We start from the raw sequence: 14,907 nt of genomic DNA, 5'->3' as shown, positions 1-14,907 counted from the left end.
ACAAAGATAAGTTATATTTCCCCTGTATTTCCCAGTCTGGTATAGCCAAGGGTGCTATTACAATAAACGAAATTCGAAAATTTTCTGTCTGTTTTCTTATCATTGTAAAAATTACAAGAGTGATAGAGATGTACATCCAACTACCAAAGTTCACGGCCACTTCATGTTTGGATTCCATTCATGTGTATGTGTACAATTTTTTTAAATCAAACGAGCGATAGCCGTCCAAAACTACACCGACAACGACTACATTTTAGGTGATTACAATGTCAACCTGTATAAGTCTCCTACCTCCATTCGCCATCTTGAATTTACTCGCAATCCCCAACATAATGAAAAGTTCATGTTCAATAAAAACATACTTATACGAAGCTACATCTTCCCTTCAGCTCTTCACGAGGTTGAGTTAACTTTGCCCTTGTTTTGACAGCTGACATCTACGTACACTGTATACGATGTATACGTAAGTTAAGCATGGAACCGTGTTTTTCTTTGTAATTCGAACATTTATCAAATCATCGGGTATTGGAAAGTGAATCTAGTGTATTATGGATTGGGGTTGATTGTTAAAAATTGTAGGTGGAAGGTGTGGGTGCGAGACGTTGAACAATGTCTGTTTCAGATCTAATAGGTAAGGTTTATTGAAAACTTTCTTTTTGTGACGGGTAGATGTTATGATTATGAGTTTCGTATTTTCGTAATTAAACCGTAATGGATAAAGTAAAAAAAATCATTAGACTTTTCAGTTTAGCTTTTACTTATCGCCACTGCATTTTGGCTCATAGCTCCTGTAGTTAAGGTTGTTTATATTACGGAAGATGTAATGAAAGTGGGCGGGTATGGACCCTACCCTTATTTATGTGCGCTGAACAACATAAAGCTAACAGAAAACGTGGTACTTGCCTATTTACTTACCGGTATAAGAGAAAAGGCACCTATAATACATATTTATGTGCGGTGTTATAAATTGTTTTATATTTATTTAGTGTAAAATTCTGCGCAAGGTCAACGTGGAGAAGATCTGCATATAAAGAACTCTCGTATTTGAATACGTACTTGTCTCAGACACCGTCAGAAAGGAAGAGCTTCGCTCCTTCTGCTCTACGAGTACCGACCTTCTTTAGGTAGATGAGTATGAGCACATGAGATGTAGAGGCGACGAAAGAGCTTGTATAATACGGTTTTACCAGATAGACGGTCTTCTCCACATTTACACCACTCCCTTTTATAAGACTAATAAATAATAAAGATAATAAAGAAAATCATATAGGTAAAAAAATACTTGGGGAATCGGAGAAATCAAGAACTTAGTTACAAGGAAAAAATCAATACGATTTCTTCTGAATTCCTCTTTCTTTTTAGTTTGAAGTGAGTGCGTAAGAGAATTATCATGCAGATAATTTTTCCCATAGTTTTTTACGCGATTTTCTAAGTGTGAACCGCGTTACAAAGACATTATCTACGCGTAGAGATGGGTAACTACCCGGGTAAATACCCGAGAGCGGGTATTTACCCGGTATATACCCGATATTTACCTACCCGCGGGTAAATACGCAAGTATTTTAGTTTTTCTTCTAAATTTGATGTTTTTAATGGTATGTGAGTATAAATAAGATTAATTTAAGTAATTTTTTATAATGTTAGGTACATGAAATGTATGTTCAAACTAATTACTAAAAGGTTGCTATGAGGTTAAATTCGATTTTAACATATCAGTCAATTATGAAAACCGTGTAAAATCATTCCCAGGCTTCCGGAAATGTTTTAAAACGCTTTTAATATACATTAGAAAGATGAAAATAAACACTACTTATGAATGATAATAAAAAAAAATTGTGCAGTATCACAACTTGGGAAGCTCACAAGTCAAATACAGTTAGTTTTAGGACAAAAATGTATATAACCTTTTTTGTAGGAAATTCTGTTTACTTTAGTTTGTACATACAACACTTTTAGATAGGTATTAATGACAGATTCCAAGAAATATGAAATAAATCACTTTTACCCCCCTCCGCCCAACCACACCCCCCGCCGATCGAAGTGTGAATGTGTATTATCAACGTATAAGTACGATAATGAACTCAAATCTAAAAAAAATCTCTTATGATTGCCTTTTATATTTATCAAAATTGTACTAAAAATTCCTTACTTACAACTGCAGGTTTCACTAAACCATTTCATTTTAAATGACACACAATAATTACAACCATTAACTCGGTTTATATCACCACTTTAACACAAATCGACATGTGCAACAAGAAATGAATCTACCCGTCCATTTGGGTAGATACGGGTAAATACCGGGTAGATGGATATTTACCGGGTATTTACCTGGGTGGGTAAATTGGGTAAATACCCGCGACCCATCTCTATCTACGCGACATTAGTCGTGAAATATGCGTCGTATAAACTTGAACCCGCTATGCGGTGGAACTGTGCCAACTGAGTCAGTGTTGAGTCAGCGAGGGACGCCGGGTTTCGTGTCTTACGCGAAGCAACTCCGGTTACGAAGTAAAGATAAACGAGAGATTACTACTTGTAGCTCAACTAAAACTAGTGGTTCTGTGAGCGGTAGACTTCGCTCATGCCTCCGAAATTTTGAAAAAATTGCAAAAATTTTATAGACAAAAAATATAATTATCGTACCTATTAGAGAAATACGTCCTGAAGTAGAAATACGAAAGCATTTTTTGCCAACCTGAAACGAAGACCATTACTCTCGCTCGCTCAATAGCCGAGTCAGCGATCTTCTAGGTCGTATCAAAACCATAACACGTTATTAAATCTGAAATTGGCTCCCGGCCCCTTTCTGTACCTAACGGTCACCGTTCAAAAAAGTTTCAACTGCTTAGATGTTGAAACTTTTTTGAATACCTGACTTAACTACGACCAAGTCTTAGTTGCAACTTTATGGCAGTTAAAAGTATATTGTCCCATTGATACGATGACGTCACAGCAGACGGGCGGTCTGCCTTATAACGAGAGCACTATCTGACCTTTACGTGTGATCTAGGTCTCAGATAGCCTGCTGGCGGTAGTCGGGCAATTTTAAATGAGCTCCAAAGGGCATCCCAGTTTAAATGGATGTTTATTTAGATTGGGACGCTTTGCTGTCAACCTCTTCTTCCACATGTTTTAAATAATATTGTTTTTTTTTTCTGGCAGCTTTGCAGCCTTACCTATAATAAGTTTACAGTGTTAAGCGTCGCCGACTGTATGTGGCTTTCCGTCAGAGAAGGGTCCTTATGCTCCATGTGCAAGGGTTAAAATTCTTTTCGTTGTCTTGTTTTTTGTCCCAAAAAATGTGACGGAGTGGAACTTTTTGATGGGGTACAATTTAGTTTTTATTTCTCAAGAGAATCTTTTATTTATTTGATATGATAAAAGACAAAAATAGAAGAGTGACCGAGTGGTCAGAAACAAGACAACGAAAAGAATTTTAACCCGCAACATGGAAGGACCCTTTCTATGATGGAAAGCTTATATCGTTCACTGCAGTCGTCCACAGCGTCCACTTTCCACTTAATAAAGGCTTGTAAAAAGATCTCATTAGGCTTGATCTTGCCGCAGAGTGTACGTGACGTGTGACGAACGAAGTCCTCAGGGAGCTGGGCGTTTTCGGCTCATCTAATTTGGCCCAGAAGGTCGCTAGAGCCGTACGGAATAATTACCTTTTTACAAGCCGTCTTCAAGGCCCATCGACCGGACAAACAGACGGAGAGACTTGAGTGAAAATTAGATAGATCTATATTTAATTTCGTTGTACCTACAAAGTGTTCGTTGTATGATGAATGATGATTTGATGAAACTCGATCAGTTTCTGAGATAGATGAAAACTAATTCGTGTGCATAAATGTATGTATGTAATGTATGTATGTATAAACTCTTTATTGTACAAAACACAAATTTATGGCACAGGATAGGCAGTACAAAGGCGAACTTATCCCTTTAACCCTTTACCAGGCTGACATTTCAAAAATGACAATCGAATGTCAGTCTTACTCATCGAAAATAGAATACATGTTTGAAGTGCCGTATGTGGGAAATATATATCCCTTAGCCTGGTAAAGGGTTAAGGGATTTCTTCTAGTTAACCGTTGAGTAGATGATAATTGTTGAAGAACGGTAGACAAATATAGCATTGATTACAATAGACTAGAGGAAAGTCAATAAAATTATAAAAGACGGCGAAAATAAAAAAATGTTCTCCGATCTCTCGGTCACGGCTGGACCAATTTGGAAAATTCTTTAGGTTTGAAATGGTATACGAGTCAGTACCTACAGTCGGTCTTCTTGTCCTCGTGTACAGCGTCCATTCTTTATACTGTTGTGAAATCGTTGTATTGCTAAAGGTTATTGACCAACATCGTAATATCGTCTCCATTTTCTACGCGAACAGTATTACTGCCAGGTGGCTGGCGCCCATCGAACAGCGCCCGGAAGTTCCTAACTGGTGACCCTAATTTATGAGTGGTTCCGCTTGTTGTACAAGTTATTGTTGATTAACCATTAACAGTTCAGAATAGCTGGGCAGCAAAATGTTTAATTTTTTTTTTATATGCTTCCAGACCGTTTAGCACTAGTCAGTCCATACTTAAAGTCGCACAAAATGTATCGAGTTGCTCGCGAGAACGGAGCAGGTCAGGAATAATTCACTCAAAATCAACTTTGCCATGTTTTAGCGCACAGTCAGGTAGTGCAATTTTTTTTTTAATTTAATAGTACACCAGCAGCACCCAGGCAGACTGTGTGCTTAGCCACCAACGTGGTTTACAAAATGTACCTTTAGTCCAAAAATTACAAAAATTAAAATGCGATCTACAGTATGGGGTTCTTACAGGTTTTTAAAGGGTCGGCAACGCGCATGTAACACCTCTGGAGTTGCAGGCGTCCATAGGCTACGGTGACTGCTTAACATCTGGCCGTATGCTTGTTTGCTAATGATGTGGTATAAAAAAAATTAGGTACTCAAAATGCAAGAGTATAATTATAGGTACCTAAGTCTGCTGCTGGTTGGACTTTACTTCAAATGCAGGTGCAAGTTGAAATGGTTCTGTATCCCAATATGCATGCCGTCTATCGACGTGTCCGGGAATAGAACCCGGAAGCGGAACAAACAGCGCTGTAACCGGGCCGCTCAATTACACGTGCCCGACCTTTTTGGTGCTAGCTTTGTGATCCCGTGTAACTCGCTTTGAAAGGCTTGGAATAATTAACATCTATACCTACTTATATACAATAGTTCCGTTGCTAAGATACTGAATGACAATGGACATACAATCGCACTACAACCCCTCTGGTACTGCGGGTGACCATGGGCAACGGTAATCGCTTCGTTCGATTCGTTTACTCGTTTGCCTCCTAATATCATAAAAAACCTAATGCATATATGGACAAGTCAAAGTGAAATGAACGCGCGGATGACAGCTAACTGATATGAGTGATATTATAATTCGAAGTAGTGTAATTAAGGATGATTAAATTCTCTATAAGGTTCAATTTGTTTCAATACGATAGCTTTGTTCGTTTTCGAGATATTCAAGTAAACGCTAGTGACCCGGAACTTTTGCTCTCGAGTGTATTCCAATACGGGTTTGATGTCAGGTAACAGGTAGAGGTTCGAATTGGCCTATGAGGCTAGTTTATAGCAATTTCAACATTAAACAATTTTCTTTACTTTCACATAGTGAATTTTTCCATCTCCTATCCTGCTAGAATGTTTTAAAACAAACGGAATATTAAACACAATGGCCTAGGCCGGGAAGACGTTTCACAAACAGAAGGCGCCGTACAGATTCTTTCAAAACTTAAGGGCGCCTTTAAAATGTTGAAAAGGAATTGTTTAGGCCTTTGCTTCTAGGAATTAATTAGGGATTCTTTTGAGATCGCGTTTTGCTTTTATTTATCAGAATTTGAGATTGTTAAGTCCCTCTAGTGAAATGACGCAGTGATCGTACATTTTCCAGCATTTTTGGTGCAGCAGAGTGGTGTTAACGGAATTGGTACAGATAATTTCAACTGAAATGGTAAATTAAGGTTAACATTAACGTAATTAACGCTAATTAATCATTATATAGGGTTGAAATTATTTATACCAATACCGTTAACACCACTCCGCTGCACCAAAAACGCTGGAAAATGTACGATCCCTGGAAATGAGGTAAGGCACTCTAACGCCTACACAATCTACACATGTATTTCATTTCTATAGAATGTACACTCAGCAGTAGGATTTACTACAGTCAGAACCAAAAGAAAGTTAAGTTAATCCGTAATTTTGGATTTTTTTAATTGCGTAACATTTGACATATTGCCTAACATTATCGCAGTCTGTTTTAATTGAAAAATGTTTAAATGTTTATGTATATCATTATCTAATACCTTTAAAAGAGCAATTCTTGTTTATTTATATATATTACGGATCTCGGAAATGGCTCTAACGAACGAGCGAATTTCGATGAAATTTGCTGTATGAGGGTTTCCAGGGGCGAAAAATTTATCTAGCTAGGTCTTATCTCTGGGAAAACGCACATTTTTGAGTTTTTATATGTTTTCAAAGCAAGCAAGCAAGCAAGTAAAGCTCGGTCGCCCAGATATTATTCATTATACATTAGATGTAGAATATAATCCACTGATTATTCATATTTGTACTTAAAAAGTGCAATATTTGCGAAGTTACATGTATAAATTTGTTTGTAGGTATAAACAATTTAAACTTCATCGCTGCGGGCTAGACGATAGACGATATGATACCTAGCCTAACATATAGGTATAACCAAAGACATGAATAGACCTTATATAGTACCCAATAAGGGTTACAAAATGATCACTCAACTGTCTCCGATGTTGATACTGATACGCCCACACATCTTGCACTGACAATTCCTCAACCTTATCGCAAAGACATAAGGTATAAATGTAGTCAGTTAGTGTGGCTGTTACATATGAAGTAACGTGACTCCACCAAACGGGCAATCAATCTACTAGGCACCCCATTTCATCACTATAACTCAAAAAGGCAATAAAGCAAGCTTCGTTTGAAATTCTACCTAATACAGTGGAGATACAGTGTATTTTGCAATAAAGTAATGTTGTGATTTAGTTGTTCGGGTGTTAGGGTATCATTTATTCTTCTGACCGAGAAATATCAGCGTGATCTGGTTAAGTACTAACCTTTATTTCTACTTTAAACTTGTATATATATATATATATATATTGTATTGTATGTATGTATGCTAGTATGTATTTTATTCTAAAATATTATTTATGTATTTTATGAGTTGACAATACGTTAGTTTACTTTTTCTAAATATTACTGTACATCCCTCAAGTTTGTCTATCTGACCTAGCTGGAGTTTTCCTCTCATCTAATCGAAGGTTAGCTGGAACAGATCCCTTATAGGGATAAGTTCGCCTTTGTACTTCCATTACTGTAATTTATGACCACGACCATCCACTAAGCCAGACCGGTCGTCGAAAAAAACACAAATTCTACAAAATATGGTAAACTTTTATTTATTTACATAATACATAATACATATGTGTGTCAATTCTACACAGACGGAGTCGCGGGTAGAAGCTTATACTGCCACAGAAGTAAATAAAAGGACATATATTTTAGTAAACATTTACCGTAGTAATTGATGGAGTCTGACAGTCCTTGTACAAGGACTATTCTACGAGCGAAGGTCTACGCGGATCCTGAATATTTATCGCCCGTAATGGCGATCAGTGCGATTGCCAGAAAATAGCCGTATTTCGATAAGAATCCGTGGGGGCTTCAACAAAAATACCGATTTTATAATAATATATGAAAAAGAAAGTTCACGATCGCTTTTCCACACACAGTCACGCAGTCCGCATTTTTTTCTCTGGAAATTTCAGTAGGTACCAAAAAATTTAACTTGGGGATGAACATTTTAATGAACCTAATTATTACGAAGACAGTCTTAATAAAAAAAATGGTAACGGAAACGGAAGGGGAAACTGACGACAGGTCCCAGAGAGACCAAGGTCGCCCTAATTGCTCTCAGGGGTCGCCCTTGGACCCTAAATGGATTGTTCGTTTGAGTAGTTTTAAACAAGCAGCCCGTTAATTAAAAACTAATATGAGGTATTGAAATCATAATAAGTACGCTTGTTAGTAATCACCTGTAACCAGCATTTCATTGTTATAAAACTGATTAGGAGCCTTAAAGATGAAGTTTGTTTTATTTTAAACGTGAAATAAAAAGCTGTCATATCTAAAATTACAGCTAATCATAGTACTTAATCATCATCATCATCTTCCTCGCGTTATCCCGGCCTTTGCCACGGCTCATGGGAGCCTGGGGTCCGCTTGGCAACTAATCCCTAGAATTGACATAGGCACTAGTTTTTACGAAAGCGACTGCCATCTGACCTTCCAACCCAGAGGACTGACTAAACTAGACCTTATTGGGATTAGTCCGGTTTCCTCACGATGTTTTCCTTCACCGAAAAGCGCCTGGTAAATATTAAATGATATTTCGTACATAAGTTCCGAAACTTTCGTACATAAGTAAAACTCATTGGTACGAGCCGGGGTTTGAACCCGCGACCTCCGGATTGAAAGTCGCACGCTCTTACCGCTAGGCCACCAGTGCTCTGCCATAGTACTTAATCATATGTCGGTATTTTTTAACTACGATTTCGGCAGCCCTAATGCATCTAGCCGCCCGTCACACACGTCAACACTTGCCAAGGCAAATATAATTCTGATATATCAAAATAAAGATTCAAAACACGTGAGGGGATCGTTTAAAGTAGCTCCAATAGCTGAAGAAATCAAGGAAAGCCGACTACGCTGGTTCGGACACATTTCCAGGCGAGAGGATGACTATGTAGTCAAAAAGGTCCTGAACATACCAAACCGATCCAGGGGACGAGGTAGACCCCCCGCTACTTGGTGGACCAAAATACAAAAAGAGATGAACCAGGACAGCCTAACTATGCAGACAACCCAGAACAGAGCTCTCTGGCGCAAACATACAAGGAGACCCGACCCCAGATGAGCTGGGAAGAGGGTTGGCCAAAGAAGAGAAAATAAAGATTCAAAATGCAATGGAATAGGTGATCTTCTTCTTCTTCGTCGGTATCACTCTTGATAGAGTGGTCGTGGTCATCACTTCAGGTGTTGGTGGCAAGCTTCACAACACGTCGCCACTCTTCTCTGATGGCCGCCTTCCTCGTGCATTCATGTAGGGATGATGAGCCATTTACTGCCGCTTTTATCTGGTCAGGTGATCTTATTGAAGTGAAAACTTCTTTAGCGGCGCTGTGCACTTTTTGTGATGGGGAAAAATGATAAACTCGCAACAGCGTAAGACGTAAGACGCTTCGTAAGACGGACACGTGACCTGATCGAAAAACTGTTACAATGTCATTGAGTTGTTTTTTTATAGACCTCTGGAGACCAGAGGATAGTACGCGTAAAAGTTTATCAGTGTCTACATATTTACCTCTCAAAGATACCACTAGTGTAAATTTCATTCGATAGCCTGACGTGACGTAAGCATTTGCGTTAAGTCTCATTTTGTATGGGATTTTGACGTACCAAAACTTCCCGCTTGGCGCGCTGTTCAAAATACCATACAAAATAAGAGTTAAAACGCGTACGTCCGTCACGCTATCGAAAAAAATATATACTAGGGGTTCAGACTAAAGAAAATAATTCTGTATAACCGTTTACGGAAAATCAAGATATTTTAAACATAATTCCGACTTGGAAGCAGTAAAAAGATAATTTCAATTCCAAGCAAGTTCCCTTTGAAATACAAAGCAAGGATTCCTGGAAGCCATCATTAGAACCTATCCGCATGAAACGCTATCAGTTTAAATATAGAAATAAATTTTCTGCGAACGCAGGTAATTATTGAGATCTTACCCGTGTATCTTACCTAACACTATATATTAATAAAACTTCAATTATGAAATATCATACGCCCACGATTTCTCATCACCGTTCTCTCCTCCCCATTGGATTTGATTTAAGGGATTGAATTTCACAAAATCGTTTCTTAGCGGAGCTCTAACGTTTGACGAACATATATTATGTTTTTAAATTTCAACGGTTTTGAAAATCATAAACAAATTTTCGCTCAATAGAAAAAAAATCACGAACAAAGGTCTAAACCTCATTAAAAATTTGTTAATATTTTTGCACAAAAGCTTTATATTTTGTAACTTTAAAATTACTTCTAAAAATGCGTAATTTTACTTGATGATCGAACGATCGATTATTTTATTAAGACTAACTAAAAATAACAATTCAAATACAATGTTATCCGCAAGGCTTGGAACTGGTGTTTTTATTTTCAAAGCTCCGACATAAACCAATATTTTTAATTATTTAAATTGAGACTCAGTATAAATTGGATACATAGGTAGAATACCACCGTTAGCTAAGAAACATTTTTGTTTTTCTACGTGTATGATTAGTTGATTACGTATCATTTTAATTTTCGTTTCGATCTTGTTTGCTTTAAAAGTGAAAATTTCATCACTTCGTAGATGTAACCCGCATAACAGAAACCCACCTAAACAATCCATTATGAACGCGAATTCGTTGAGTGAATGATTTATGTAAAAACTTTTGGTTACGAGGACGGTAGCGTAAACAAAATCAGCATAATCATATTTATCCAATATTGCATAAATAATAGGCCGGTCAAGCACGAATCGCTTTTTGCACGTTAGTTCTTAATGGGTAAAAAATAAAATAAACCAAGCAAACTAAAAAGGTGATCATTAAAATCTATCCAATGCCTCTGAGCTTAGCTTCTGTATTAGGCTACGTTTCCACCAGAGATGTGCGAGAATGCGTAGCGAATAGAGTTATTTCATTTACCTATCGAGCTATCCTCGCTCAGCGCAGCTCTAGTTAACAATTTTATTTTGGTACTTAACAAACACATACGCATTCTCGCACATCTCTGGTGGAAATGCAGCCCTAGGTAGTAATTGATTCAATTACTACTTACACTTCTTTCCCATAACAAAATCTGATATTTTAGCTACCAGTTACATACAAACGTCAGTCACCTGAGAGCGCACCAGCGACGCTCTCAGCGGTAGAAAAGCAGTCGCTGTTGCCGAAAACGGCTAAGAGATGATGATGATATTGATGATACATACAAAAATAGATACTTACAAAATGTAACTTAGGTTACGATTTAGCCCAAGCCCTCTCGCGTTTGAGAGGAGGCGTGTGCCCAGCAGTGGGAAGTATATAGGAATAGGCTGAAATTGTTATTATTATATTCGTTTACGATTTAATGTGTTTAGTACCTGATATTGCAATACGAAAGGGCTTTGTAATGTATCTCAATTAAACTTGACCTTTCCAAAACCACTTTGGCCGTGATATTGAGAGCCTATGTGACGTGACCGCAATAGCTATCAGACCCCGTCTCTTAATTTACCCGAGCCTTTCAAGCGCTAGGCCCACCTAGCCGTAGGTACACCTAGTACCCATTTGCTAGAAATTGGGTAATCATTTTACGGCTTTACTCGTCATATTAGTTACGTGACAGAGGGTTCCCCTTCCCCCCACATCATCATCATCATCCTGTCCTAGACGGTTTCGGCCTCGGCCAGTATGAGTATGCACTGGCTAGTGAGAGCGACGATCGATGGAAAAAGCTCTATGACTGCGCAATAAGTGCGAAAAAGTCGTCGTTCGGCTCGCACGTGGACTTAAAGCTTTTTCCTATCGGCTTTTGCCGAATGCGCGTCGATATATCTGGGGAGACCCTTACGTGTCAGTCACACGTTTCGGAGGTCCTAATAGTGAGGGTGTCCAGTGAGGGTGTACACCGCCAACGCAAGTCCAGAGGGTTTGCGTTGGCGGTGCACCGCGGACTGACTTTCAATTCGAGAATTGGGAAATTGGGAACGGAAGGTATGCTGATTTTTTAAATCTCATTTAAGGTACAAAAGACGCATAAAATGGTTTTGTTTGTATTAAATGGAACTTTAGAAAAAAATCTAGAAGAGCCTCTAGCTTTTTATCTTCTTTATACGTATATGTATATGTACTGCTATTACTATATACCGACTTATATCGTTGCCTCCAGAAATAGTTCTGCGGTCCAATGTCAAGCACATTAAGCACATTAAGACTATATTCGGCACATGTTCGCGAAATTTTACTTTCCTGCAAAGTGGCCATTCCGACCTATAGTGGCATTCTGACTCAAAAAATCGATCTCGTTTTAATATTGCTTGCAGTAAATTTCGCTCGACCACATATTTATATAAATGCAGATCGTATTTTAGAGCCACCCTGTACTCTCATTGCACCTCCACTAAGAGTACAAGGTGGGTCAAAAATACGTTGTCAAAATTTTTCAATATCCATATTGTTGATAATTGGAACAAAGCTGGGTTTGTGTATCAAAGCATAATATTTTGAAGATAATACGTTTCGTTTTATGGGAAATTAAATGTTAATGACATTTTGTAAAAGCGGTGTAAGGGGCTATTCATAAATACGTCGTTTCAAATTACGGGGGGGGTCTCGACATCGGATGATGGTAGCATGACGTAGGAGGAAACGGGGACATTCGAGCCATGATTTTTGGATGATTTTAGGGGAGGGGGGTCAAAAATCGATGACGTAATTTATGGACAGCCCCAAAGTAGGAGCATTATTCGTAAAAATTTTATCAACGTCCTTTTAGCCATCCTGTAATGTCAACACCATATAAAAATATTTAGTTCGAATGCCATTTTAGCCCCGAACTATTATTGGCGTCCCTTTCAACGCAGAATCGCAATGGAACGCCTACGTTAAGAGGATTACAGCCTTCGTTCCGTTCGCCCAGGTTTTGGGGTCTTAACTGACCATCGATAGACCTTATGGGTTTGGAATAAGGTTCATGAATTGTCAGCTAACTATACGATGGTACAGAGAGCCAAGTTTAGGCATTTTCTATAAATGATTGTTCCTTGACTAGGCCCTAATAGCAGCACCGTGTACAGTCAAGTTCAGAAACATCTTTGCAAGCCAACGTTCCTAAAATATACCGGGTCAAATATACAAATATATCAAATATTTGTATTTGTATGAAAAATAGGAAGTCTAAATACTTCATAATTTTTTAAAGTTGTTGAATTAAAGTGACACCGTTTGAGGAGTACAATCTACGTTTTAATTATTTGCTCGTATTACAGGCCACACCCGGTATTTACACATATTTTAATTTTTAACAAGCAGAAACGTCTAACATCGTCGTAGCACATCGTAACTGGTGAATTTCCAATATGACTTGGAAATCCGGTAGCCGTTTAAGAAGTGTAACGCTCTTACGGTAGATGTCGCTAGGGTCCCCTAGACCCATACGGTGGAAAGACTTGCTGGCTATGGATGAGGTCTTGGTGGCTCAGATGGCAGAGCGCTGGAGTATCGATCCAGAGGCCGTGAGATAAAGTCTCACCCAAGACAGTATTTTTTCCACTTTTAAATTTATATTTACACATGTTTGTGAACTCGACTGTAGGTACATCTACAAAGACCGTATAACCCGATGTTATATCGTACGCGGATGCGTTTGATGTTCCCGTTTAACTATTATTAGAATGTAATTATCCACGATCCGGGGCGCCGTCGATCGAGATTTTATTTTATGCTAGTTATTGTTGTTATGCCGTAATATCGGCTGTGATCGACTTTTAAATTGTCTTACACGGTGTAATATTATGACTAAACATTCATATTATGGCTTATACTCTCTATTTGTCGCTGTTATATTAAAAGTATTGAGTAGGTACATAACTAATATGTAACCTGTTTTAACTTTTAATAGGAATTAATCCTCATAGAGCATTTGGACCCTCTAAGCATGGAACGCCATACCTTTTTTTTTATACAAACACATAGTTAAATAAACACGTTACTGGTACGTAAATTATGTTGCAAAAACTCTAAATTTAAAACATAACACAGTAAAGTAAATACAGCTTGTAATTACTCGAAATATATTTCCCGAACATCGCAGTGTTAAAAAAACATGTACAAGTAAAGGACGGATTTGAAGGATTGTACATTCGAATGTCAACCAAATTATACGAAACCCTTCCGGCGCTCCAAGTACCTACTCTTAACCCTGCCGCAGCCTCTGTAAACAAAGAGTAGGGCCCTCGTCAAACGCCAAGTTCAACAGGCGGGCTATGGAGAAGGTAGATCTAGATTAGAATTTAATTTCTAGCTGCCCGGCCCAGACGCAGGCAAATAAATTGCTGTCGACGCTGTGAGTCGTCATAACGGACCTAAAAAAGTTTGCTGTCTAGTGATACATAAACCTATGCAGCTTTACAACAGAACTTTTTAATACCTAACGACATCATTACGGTACTCATTATAGATTTTTATTAAATTACCGTAAAAAAATGCATTTTTATGTGTACCCAACACACGGGTGATTATGAGAACCACGGTGAGGCTCGAAATATTACCAGGCTCCAATTTCACCACGGTGACAGGTGCGACAATTGTAAAACATCACTGTTGCTGACGTCACAGGCATCCATGGGCTACGGTTACCGCTTACCATCGGGCGGGCCGTATTCCTGTTTGCCACCATCATTGTTTTATTAAAAAAAACTTTATTATATCGGAAAAAAACAGATATTTCTCTTGCTAAGTTTATGACAATTGTCACAAGAAACACTACAATTGTCACGAAATTCCGACATATAACTCATTACCTGTCAAGAATTACCTACAATTCTTCTAAATCTTGACAATTGTCAGAAACTACGCAAAAGAAATATCTGTTTTATTCCGATATAATAAAGTTTTTTTAAATAATACAATGATGGTGGCAAACAGGAATACGGCCCGCCCGATGGTAAGTGGTAACCGTAGGCCATGGATGCCTGTGACGT

This window comes from Cydia splendana, chromosome 23, assembly GCF_910591565.1.
Source record: "Cydia splendana chromosome 23, ilCydSple1.2, whole genome shotgun sequence".
Classification (NCBI taxonomy): Eukaryota; Metazoa; Arthropoda; class Insecta; order Lepidoptera; family Tortricidae; genus Cydia; species Cydia splendana.
Note: the sequence above shows the minus strand (reverse complement) of the source record.